A 12,363-nucleotide genomic window follows, 5' to 3' on the forward strand; every position below is an offset into this window, starting at 1 on the left:
CGCTCAGCCATGGAGCCAAGTGGGTGACTTTAGGCCAGTCACCGACTCTCAGCCCACTCTACCTCATAGGGTCGTTTATGTGGGGATAAGACTGGGAGCAGCAGGAGGAGAATGATGTAAGCCACTTTGAGTACTTTGTAAGGAAAAAAAGCAGGTTATAAATCTTGTAAATAAACAGAACTTTGGGCTGATTTACCAGGGCTCTTGTGACATTCCAGCTTTTTAATCAAAAAGTAGGACATGATGAACTACCACTCCATTCCAGTATCTGATGTGTGGATACTTAGCTTTCCAGAACTGACACCTATTCGAGATTTTTGAATTTGTAGTGATGGGCTGAAACAATTGCATTTAACGATGCCCATAAGCCCCAGAATGCAGCAGCTTGCCATCATTCCACAGGGCAGGAGGTGCAGATGAGACAATCCGTTCTTTGTCCTAACCACCTGCATTTTTGGCAAGGCGGGATTTTTGTTCTTTGCCCATGTGGCAAAGGTGTTTCAGAGGGGAGGGAAGACCAAGGCTCAGGATACCTGCTCTCCTGACCTCTCTGGTCTCCTGCACTTCTGCCTGGTGAAATTTCCCTTCTGCAAAGTCACTTCCTCAAAAACAGGGCACCTGGCTCAGTTGTTTCCATGCTGGTTCTAAGGGAGAGACCAGACTAGAGCTCTAATTCTCAGGGCTTCGGTTCAAATTCTGTCTCCAACCTTGGATGCAGATCTGCAGTACCCTGTGGCCCCTCAGACTCTAACAGTCATGGGATTGCTCCTGTTTTACCATATTTTTCATTATTGGAATCAAATTTTATTTCAATTGCAAGTTCACCTGAGTAGCATTTTTCTGGTAGAAAGGTGAGGCACACATCAAATTCATAAATGGACAAAAGCCCAGCGCTTTGTGGAAATTTGCTCCAGGTTTACTTTGCTATTTTGGATCCATCCTGCAGCTTCCCATTTTGCTCGAATGAATTGAAAACACATGGCAAAGTTCAGCAAATCTCTCATTTAATCTGAGGATATGCCAAAGCAAGATGGAATTACTCCTGCCCAGCTTCCAGATATTGCTATGGCCATATTCACTGAAGCTTCAGATTAACAATCATCATCATCATGTAGAAGCAATTTCTATTTTTCGCGGGGAGGAGGGGGGAATTCAAAGCCAAGCTATGTCTTCTTTCCTCTATACTTGGCTTGCAAATATTATGTTTCCCCATCTCTGGAGCAAATGCATCCACTTACACTCCCCAACCTTATTTTGAATAAAGAAGGAAACAATGCTACATTTACTGTGCTAGACTATAATTCCTACTCTACTTTAAGATCTCAGACAAAGGTCTTTCTTAAGTTCTACTACTTTAAATTAAACTTGGGAACTTTTGCAGGCATACTGTCTGTTCTGCCAGTGATCTTTGAGACCCTACCTATAATAAATACTCTGCGTGGAAGATGGAATGGAATGCCTATCTCTCTCTCTTCATTTGGAAGGGTATACTGGCATTCTATCTATCTGAATATCTATCTAGTCTAATCTATTTCTGTATTTTCAAAGCCCTCTGGGCAGTTCACAGCAACTAAAACCCTGAAATACAACACTGAATGCATTATATAAAAGTTTAAAAGTTTAAAACTATATTAGAAACAAGAAATAAAAGCCAAAGCAAAACCTGGCAGCAGGGCACAAATTTAAAATACAGTAAAGGATTTAAAACAAGGGACTGAAAGGCTAAAATTCCTGGGAAAATAGGAAGCCTTCACCTAGAAATAGCACAATTTGGGAACCAGGGAAGCCCCTTCTGCAGGCAGAGGTGCCCCCTACCTCGCTTCCTTCGGCAGCAGTTCTCAGAGGAGGAGGAGGTCTGGGCAGGCACATACGGGGGAGCAGGGTCCTTCTGGCATTCTGCCCCCAAGCCATTTAGGGCTCTGAAAGTGCAGAGCAGCATTTTAAATTGGGGCCAGACATGGACCAACAGTCAGTGCAGATGGTAAACTGGACTAATATAATGGCATGGACCAGTCTGTACTATCCATCTTGCTGTCCTGCCTTCGAACCTGTTGATGTTTCTGCCAATTTCAAAGGCAGCTCCAAAGGCAACTCCCTGAGAGGCAAGCAGGGCAAAGAAAACTATATGCATTGAACCTGGGCAGTCACTGCTCATCAAGGATGCCAGGAGCATATCGAGTGGGTGAATCTCACCTTTACATAAAGATTTCCCTAACAGCACCATCAGCTGCCTGCTGTGCATCTGAATCATCTTCAAGGGATGACATCTGGATTGCTCATTCGTTGTGTAATTAGCTGATAACGTGGAAGGACATTTATTGTCAACACGCTGTTTTGTTGCCCATGTTCCATAATATTTATTTGTTGGTTTGTTTAAAGCTTTTATAGAATGTCCATCTACTGGCATCTTGGGATGGTTTACAACAATATTTCCAGAGTATAAATACCTAAAGCTGAATCTGGATGCATTTGCTCAGGTACAACACTGAAGGATGTGCAAACATTTTGAAAATGCTAATGAAATAGTAATGACAGTCTATGTATCCCCCGTCATCACTGTTTTGCTTACAGCCAAATTTCAAGGGAAATTTTGGAGTTTCTTGCTCAGCCTCAATATCCAAGAATTTTCAAAGGAAGTCTTAAAATAATTTTCTCCTACAAAATATGTGGAGTTTCACACATTCCAGAACCCTGCCTGTTATGAACCCCAACAAACATATAAACCAGCGGTAGGATATCTTTTTTGATGGCACCCCCAGGGACAATGTTCTTTCTGCAATGCAGTTCTGTAAACCATACAATAATCCAGTGGCTGTAGCTAAGCATAGCTAGATTGGTTCAAGGTAATGGTGATACGTGGATTTACATCCATCGGTCATGAGAGCTATTGTCCACTCTGGCCTCCCACTGATTCCTTGGTATGATAAACTCATGCAATTATTAGCATTTTTAAAAAGCTGGGAACAACTAAAATACAGGCATGATTTTATAAACTGTCTCCTGTATCTTCACCTGAAATGGTTTCATGTTCCTGGATTACATCTATATTTTTTCATTTTCCTTTCAGGGTGTGTAACTGTAGATGGAGCTCTCAAACACGAAGCAAAACTACAAAGAGACGTATTGCAAAGCTTTGCATTTTACTAACAAAAGCAGTTCATGAACCTCTCTCCCTATATAAAATGGTGCAGTGAGAGGGGTTCCCCCCCTCCCTTCCTTCCTTAAAATCAATCAGATGTTATTATTCTGCTAAGCCCAATCTTATTGTGTACTGTTTCCCTTTGGAGGCTGATTTTATGCCAGGTAGAAAATTAAGTTTCCTTTACTTTTCTTCCCCCACACAATTTGCTGGCATCTCATCGCCATTTGTTCGGTGTGGGAAACCCACTTCCTGTCTCAAGGAACAAGTGTATAGTGAGTCCTTTTTTGGATGCATAATAGAGGTCTCTCTCTCTCTCCCCATCTCTTTTTTTTATTTGATACAAAAAATCATTCCACACTTAACACATCAATGAATCCACTTAAGCTCTACTGCATCTGAATTAAAAGGGGAATTGTGTGATCAAAGAGTGTGAAAGAACCACACATGGAGTTCTTCAGACACTCTACTTTTGTTACATTTGATACATAACAAACCCGATAAATATATGCTTATCCCATGAACCAGTTTTCATTATCTCTGATGCTTCTGTTTAAGAGCATTTCCTGAAATGGGTCTCTATCAACCTGCTATGTTTTACATTCTAACATTTATGTTTTTTTTCCTGCAAAGAGTTTTACAGGAAAAATAAAAATAGATGGATGTAAAAATAAAGACAGGTCACAAGATAACAGTGCACACGCACACAGAGGAAACAAATAATTTGTCTCATTTGAGTTTCCATAAAGCTTTTCAACTAGGAAAGGACATTGTCCCTCTGGATATCTTACATCTACATAAGCATCCAGGAACTAGGAAAAGAAAAAGAACTGAAACTTTTGTGTGTGTGTGAAACCTGCAATAATTAGGTGCAATCAGGCCTATTCAAGGATGTGAACAGTTGGACAGAACTTTGAATAGTTGAAGCTATGCCATTGATGCCACATCCAATCACTGCATCGCATTGGTATAATTCTCATGGAACTGATGGTGTTACTCTGCATTTACATTAGGACAACAGAGATGAAATTCTGAATTCATTAGTTATGAGAAATGCATGCATGGATTGCAAATGGCTGCAGATTTAACAGAGAAGGATGGCTTTTTCAGATGCCAAGTGATGCTTAGCATGTTGCAGAATGATCTTTAGCATGTTTTATCCTGGGTGTCCCACTGAGTTAATTGGGGCTTACTTTGAAATAAGGACCATCCAGCATCCATTGAACATGGATGTATATGTTCATCTCTCTCTTACTAAGACTGAAGAAGCTTCTTGGAGCTCTTCTGCATAATATGGGGTATAGGAGCTGGTTTCCTGTTATGGAAGAACATATGGATTCAGCAACCATGGGGACAAAACCGACTGAAGGGATGTCTCTGATTTAATAGAATGAATCAAAGAGAAAAGGTGCCGGCTGGTAGGAAGATCTATCTTATAAATGCAGCTCCTTCCAGCGTCCATCACTCACCAGCAGCATGTGGTTGCATGGCAGTTGTATAGGTGAGCAAATCAGTCTATCTTGAAGAGCCAGCATGGTGTAGTAGATACAGTACTGGCCTGGGACTCCGGAGATACAGGTTCTAATCCCACTGAGCCACAAATCCTACTGGATCCATGGTAGATTCTCAGCCTAACCTACCTCACTCATGATGACAAAATGGAGAGAAGGAAGGCTATGGATATGACTTTGGGTTCCTTGTAAGAGGAAAAAGGCAGGGTATTGATGTAATGCATAAAATATTTGGCTGCCATTTTATCCATAATTCTGTCCAGTTCTTAGTCTTTTTTCCCCTATAGAAGCAACTCCATTAGTGTATTTAAATATATGCGTTATTTATAGCTATTAAATGTGTGTTTCGCTCAAATGCCTACTTAAATACATTTAAATCATGAGAGCTGCATTGCAATGTCTGGAGAAGGATGAAGGCCAATCCACAGCTCAGTTCCAATGTTTTCACAAAAGTTTTGTACATATTTTCATGAACATTTCTGCCTGCCCTTCTCCAAATGTGCCGTTTTGTACACAACGTATCAAGTATACATTTTCCTCTTGAGCTTTTTTTCCCTGATACAATGCCGGTTTGTGCACTTTTCCCCTTAACATATGTATGTTACCTGCATTTGTTCTTATTATACACATTTTCAGGCATTCTCCCCATTGGCAAACTGTATCACAAATCTCAGAGATATGTAAATAACTGCTCTTTGGATTGTGAAAGGAAAAACTGGGAAATGCAAACCCAGTAACTTTCTCGCTCCTCTGTAGCTGTCAGTTCATACAAGGATTTGCAAAGATCACATTCCTCAGACGTTGGTGAAGGGGCGCCATTTCCATGCTTCCGTAAATGAGAAAGTGGGAGACTTACCTAATGGACGCTTGCACATGGCTGCATCATGTGCATAAGATGTGCCTGAGTGGGAAGCAAGTCCCGTTGGCCTCTCTGAAACTTCCAAGGCTACAGGTATAAATCAGGCTGTTCAGATCTCAGAGCAAGTTCTGTAGAGTTTCACGTTATGAACACAGCAGGGATGGAGGTCATTTGGAATGCTGAATATTTTTAATATTGGGCATTTTGGCTGCATGCCCAAACTAGTACTGAACCACCTTGGAGGCAGTGTGCGCAACAAGCAGACAATATTAGAATATGACCCACAATGAATTCGCCTCTGCCTGCACTGGTTTTCCATTGCAAGAAATCCCCTTAACAAAGGGTCTACACCGCAGCGTGAAGCAATGTTGATCATGCTAACTTCTCCAGACTTCACCACAGTCTTCTGTATATGAAGATCCAGCCTGAGCAACAACATTCTTGCAAACAGAGAATGAGTGTGTGAAGGGAAGGCTTCTACTTGACACACTAATTGTTTATGTGCGAGGATTATTACTTTGTTTAATAAGGTGAAATGTTCAGATCTGCTCTCTGAAGTGGTACTCATGCAGTCAAGTTGACCACTTCCATGAAAACAAGCCCTAAATTCCATCCAACCAAGAGGATTTAAGTTCATTGGTTATGACAGGACACGACTAAGTTCATCCAGAATGAACTCAAATTACCAGAGTTACTTGTTTATCGGGCAAGCCAATCACAGGTGAATTTTGTGTTTCTTTTAGTTCTTCATTTGTAGATAGGCTTGCCAGACATCTAACCAGGTCAGGATCAACTCATCATCAATACCTGGACCATAGCAAATTACTGTTGAGCTTTCCTACCCCACTTGGCGATTTTCCTCTCCACTAGAATTACCTAAGCTAGAATTTAAAACAAATTTGGAAGTTCCTTCTTCAGCAAAACATCTGAAGAATTTTAAGGACTCCTGGAAGACTTTCTCCAAGGACATTGGGGGCACATTTGGAAAAGTTGCCACTAAGGTTCGTTATCAAAGCAAAATACACTTGGACCTGGAGACTGCAGTGTGAGTCAGGTGTCTGCAGAATTCTGAGACAGAGCTCAGTTTAGCAGAGACTAGCAAAATTCCTGACATACAAGCGTGTGGAATGCATGCATCTCTAGCCAACCATTCTGTTTCATCTGCTGGAGCAAGCACTTAATTTTGTCCTACAGCGGGGGGGCGGGGGGGACTGTTGGCTGGGGGGGGCAGGTTAGATGAAGGACACCCAATAAGAAGTTGACATATATTTTGCCCTTGTGAAGCAGACACTTTTTCAAATCAGATGGGACATTCTGTCTGAGAAAACTGGAGGATTAGACGTGCTGAGCAACTGTTGGTCAGGAGAACCAGGTCAGGTCTGACACAAGAGCTCATTCCTCTGATATTAGCAAGAGTGCAGCACACCATAAGCCCAAATTATGGAAAGATTTAAGGCTGATGAGCAGGACCATTGTTAGCATCCATTGCTTATACAGCACTGTCACTGTCCACAGCTTTGAAGAACAAAGAAAAACCAATCCCTGCTAACTTTACAGTGTGTATTGGAGAACGAATGACAGAGAATGTGGTGTCACCCTTGAAGATAGCCTAGGCATTTCCATGGAGCCGAAATATACCCCTCGGAGTTTTGGTCAAGGACAGAAGATCAGAGACTGCTCTTCCGAACCTTGACCAGTTTTTCTGTTCCCCTTCTCAATTTAAGGTGCTGATCTTTCAGGTCATTAAAGTTCTAGTGATGGCAGCATTTTGGACAGACGAATTCATGGAGAAGGCGGCTATCAATGGCTACTGTGGTCTTCCACCTGTTCTGTTGTTGGCTGATCCAGGATCAGTAGACCAAAGAGACAAGGACTGTTGAGTTGTGCTCCTCAAACAGGATCAGTTTGCCCATGAGGTTCCTTTTCTCCCTCACTGCCCACCTCCTGGCAAGGGGGAAGGGACTTTTCTCCCCATGAGTGTTCTCTTGTGGCAACAGCTGTTTACTGTTTTATTAGTCCTCCTGGATGAGTTTGTGTTTTGGATTTGGACTTGCTGGTTACCATGAGCCACTTTGAATTTGTGCTGGCCCAGAAGGTGGGAAATTACCAACTGAAATGAACAATAAATGAACTGGTGGTTAATAAATTGTTTATTATATAAATTATATTATATAATAAACAATTATATTGTTTTTATATTGTTATTATGTTATCATTGTTGTGAGCTGCCCCAAGGCTTTGGCGAATGGGGCAGCATAGAAGCTTCCTAAATAAATAACTAAATAAATAAATAAATAAAATAAAGGCTGCATGTCAAGAAACTAAGATTCTTTTTGTCTGGGAATGAGGGCTGCAAGGTTACTGGCAGATGATTCAGGGAAAGGATGGGACTTAAGGAAGCTCTGGAAGAAGAGGGGGTATGGTTTAGGTGTTTGCAGGAAAGGCATGCTCAGCATATTTTTAGTTGGTAACTCAGCCTAGCTAGAGACATTCTGAACTTTTTTAAGGAGAGGGGGACTGTACAAAAGCCAGGAGGCCACCAAATACTCAGTGGCAAAAGGAAGGTCATGTGGATGTTTTGGGAACCTCCAGAAGGCTGTAATGGGGCATCAGGAGGACTGGATCCAGCCCCTGGGTCTGGAATTCCCCATCCTGAAGCACCAAGCCCATAGGACAGCAAGGCAGGAAGGGTAGATCGTACTGATTTGCTTAAGGGTTTCATATACCCTTCTATAGTTGACACTCTCTCAAATGGTTCAGAAGGATATCTTGGAGGCCTGCTGAGAGCGTCTTGTCCAAAGCCCCCCTGAAGCCCTGAGCTGGCGCTGCATGAGAAGAAATCTTCCGAAGGGTTTGAGCCTGAAGGTGATGGTCCTGGAAGAATTGAGTCAGAAATGTTCACCATCAGCCTGGAAGACCGTTCCATTTGCTGTGGGTTTGGACCCAGGAGGAAGGCATGGCTCACGTCTTAGCCCAAGGCATCATCCCTGCTCGGATGTTTTCTGTTGTGAGGTGCCTTATGTTGCATTTACTAGCAAATGTTCTGCTGATTTTCTCTTTACCGGGGGAGGTAGAAAAGAAAAAGAAGAAACAGCCAAGCACCAACATAACACAGAAATGCATTACAGGAAAAACCAGGAGACAGACTGACAACTGACTGACTTTCTGTCCGGGCTTTTTAATGTGTAAGAGCACTCCAGGCTGGATTCATTTTTTGTTAAAGGCATCTGGATCCCACACTGAAAAAATCCCCATTCACCTGTTATCTTCTGCTCAGAAGTCAGTTCAAGGAGTTTGTTTTGATTAGGTACTGCACAGAACAAAAATGGAAACAATCTTTTAATGGATACAGGTTTGGGGACCATTTTGCAAATGAATGCAAGAGCGGCCCTTCCTTCCTTCTGTCCTTCCTTCCTTCCAATTTCTATTTATTCTCCATGTTTTCTACTTCTGGAATGAACTCATGGCAGCATACGTAACCCTCCTTCCTTTGCCATTTCATCTTTACAACAATCCTGCGAGGTACCATAAGAGGAAGCTTTGTGCCTGTCCAGAGTCACTCCTTGTGAACCACAACGCACCTCTCTCAAGTCCCCGCTGAACCCTCTAACTGCTATTGCAACTCACTCCTGCATTTGGAAGTTGCTCCTCGCACCTTCTCTCCTCTGATCTCCTCTTTCTTCTGGTCGGTTTCACCGTCATTAGCAAAGTTCCTGAAGGCACAGCCCCATGCATGTTTAGTCAGAAGGAAGGGCTACAATTTTTGGCATGCCCCAGCTGGCACTGGCCAAAGCAAACACTCGACCACACAGTTCAAGTATCTTGCAACGCTCCTTGCGGATTCCCTTCTGCTGGGCCCAGGCTGATTTGGCAAAGAATATCGACTTCACGGCAGACGTGGTCACAAGCTCCACTTTGATCTTGACACTGCCACTCCTGGATCACAGTTTGCCCCCACAGTTTAATCCCTACATCTGGTTGCCCCCAATGTGCTTGTCCCTTGAGAACTGCAGTATCATGTGATGACTTACTTGCGTGAATTGGCCATTTGTCACATGTACAGTACTCAGCTGTGAAGAAGTCAAACAATGCTTCTTCATATTTGAATTAGCTCTCCGATTCTCAAATACCCCATGGCAAGACGTAGAATTTCTTAAAGTTCTGGTTTACAGACATAATAGAATGGATCGGATCCTCTCGAAAGCATTAAATGCTTTCGACTGACATTCTTAGGTGAAACGGAAGCATAAATATTTGGATGAGTTACTCTTTTCATAATGCTGCAACCAATGCAGGATAGTTTCGGCATGAATCACTATTCCAGAATGCTACGATTTAAGGTGCTGTGATCCCAGTCTGAAGTCAGTGAGAAGGAAACACAGGAAAATGCCGATCCTCCTCTGCTGTGGATCAGGCTACGAGGGAGTTAAATATTTCTGCAGCGTTCAATAAACCCATCCTTCGTGAAAGTGCTTTTATAACCAGCATGCTGGCTGCCATTCTGTCTAATGGCACACTGCCTCAGACAGGCAATGACACCAAACAAAAGTCCAATTGCTTTTCTAACTGGTGACGATCATTCTCGGGACATGCTTTGCCGTAGTTGTCCTTTCTTCCTTTTGCTTTCAGGGTGCAAGATTTACAGAGTGCCCAGATATTATGACTATTTCTACCTCCCGTCACAATCCACAATCACACCAGTGCCAGGCTGCAGAATTCCCTCAAAATCCCGATTTCATTCTGGACAGATGTGAATGCTGAAAAGCAGTGGGGTGGGGGGGGGGGGCTTAAGGAGCCATTTTGCAGGCAGGTTCTGAAATTGGGTGGAGGACGGGAGCCAGGGGCAGTGCTTGTTTTCCTTGAGACAATCACCATGTAAAATTACTACACGGAGGAAATATTTTCAGTGCATGTGTGTATTTATGAAAGAGGACAGGATTCCAAGAGGGGCGGTCTGGAAGCCTTGTGAGGGGGAAGGGGGTGGCTCATAGATAAAGCGCACAGCAAGGCTGATGGCTACGTTACAATTTCTGAGGAAGGGACGCAGTATGGATTTCAACCGTATCTGCTAGCTTAATTGTTTCTGCCTGTTCATTTTTTTTTAATCCACTGAAACCAACTAGCCTAGGGAAATTTAAGGGTGGGGGAGGGAATCAAAAGGTAGGTCTGGACTTAAACAGGAAATTAACCCTGCCATTGCAGGAATATTAAACCCTGAGCAAGGGAGCACACGAACTGAGGTCTGGAATCCTCTCTGCCTCTGCTTTCATTTGTTGCCCATCGCAAAATCGAATGGGAAGCAAGTTACTTAGTACTGCCTAGTTTTTGGTGGATGCGACGCCATGGCCCTGTGTGGAGCTATGCAAATAATGTGGACAACAGATGACAGGTCTCTGCCCCAATGAGTTTACAATGTTCATGTCACCCCCTACCCCAAAACAGGAAAGGGCAAAGAGAGAGACAGGCGACTGAGCAATGCCATAGAATGATTCGGGAAAGCCTCTATAGGATTTTGGCTGAATCCAAATGGCAGCAGCGCTCCCTCCCATGAGACAACATGGCCACCCAACCTGCTGGAGGGTGGATGTGCAGAGACGCACTTAGCAGCAGCCAGGATGGAAAGCGCTTGTGGGAGAGAGAGAAAACGGCCCAGCTGCTTTCTGGGCACTGGCCCATGCCACTTGCCCAGTGTTTCTGGCTCAGTTGGCAGAAACACTCCAGGTTGTTGGGGGGGGTGGCTTGCCCGACTCGAGTGAAGATGTGGGGACTGAACTTATCACCATCAGCAGACAAAGCACACGGTCCAGCACGGTGCAGTGACTCCTGCACACATGTGCTAGGGCATGGGAAGCTGCCACATGCCAGGCCAGTCAATGGGCCCATCTAACAGAGTTGCCAACACTGACTGGCAGCATTTAAAGTAGGGGTCTCCGGTAACCCACTGGGGTCTTTTACATGCAGAGCTGCTGCTGCGTTAAAAAATGAAGGCCCTTCTTTGCATCTCACTATACCAAGAAGCAGATGCATGTTTGCCTATGTTAATCTTTCCTCTAAAAGAGAATTAAAAAAAAATCTTTACACAGAGTACAGCAATCTTTGACTTGTTATTATGTCCCATTTAGAGCCCATCTGTCTTCTTCTTGCAAGGAACCCCCCGTTGGCTTACAAGGTTGTCGCCTCACAAGAACAACCCTGTGATGTAGGCTAGGCAAAGAGGCCCACGACTGGCCCAAAATTATCCTGTGCCCTTCCAGGCTGAGAGGGGACTAGAGCCTGGGTCACCAGAGTCCCAGACCAGACTTAACCACTCCACTGCACTGCCTCTCTTATAAAGTTCTTGCAAAGTAATAGCTCCGGTGCTCCCTCCCTTTTTGCCTGATTCCACAAAGTTTCAAATATACTGACGGAGCGGCATGAACAAGAGACAACTGTTGGATGCAGTGTCTTGCTCTGTTTTGTTTTTTCCTTGTAAGCCGTCCTGAGATGTTTATAGTGGATGGCCTATAAACACTTTTAATAAATAAATAACAGTATTGTCATCAGCTTATTTGTATTTCTGCCAAGGCATAAGACGGGGCCCTTGCTCTAGAATAAAGCACATGCTGTGTAAGCAGAAGCCACCCAGTGGAAATGACCCTGGAACAGGTAATGGGAAGCCCCCTTTTTGCCTAAGACCCTTAAGAGTTGCTGCCGGCCCGAGCAGGCAACACGGGGCTCAATGCACAACAGCCCTGGTTCAGGCCAGGGTGCCAGCTCCAGGATTTGGAGTCCCATGGGGATGTTGCCCTCCAGGCACCCACTTTTCCACCACCACCATTGCCACCGGCTGCTCTTATGGCTGGTCCCTGTGCTTG

The sequence above is a fragment of the Varanus komodoensis genome, unplaced genomic scaffold, assembly GCF_004798865.1.
Source record: "Varanus komodoensis strain SLA01 unplaced genomic scaffold, ASM479886v1 scaffold35, whole genome shotgun sequence".
NCBI classification, from domain to species: domain Eukaryota; kingdom Metazoa; phylum Chordata; class Lepidosauria; order Squamata; family Varanidae; genus Varanus; species Varanus komodoensis.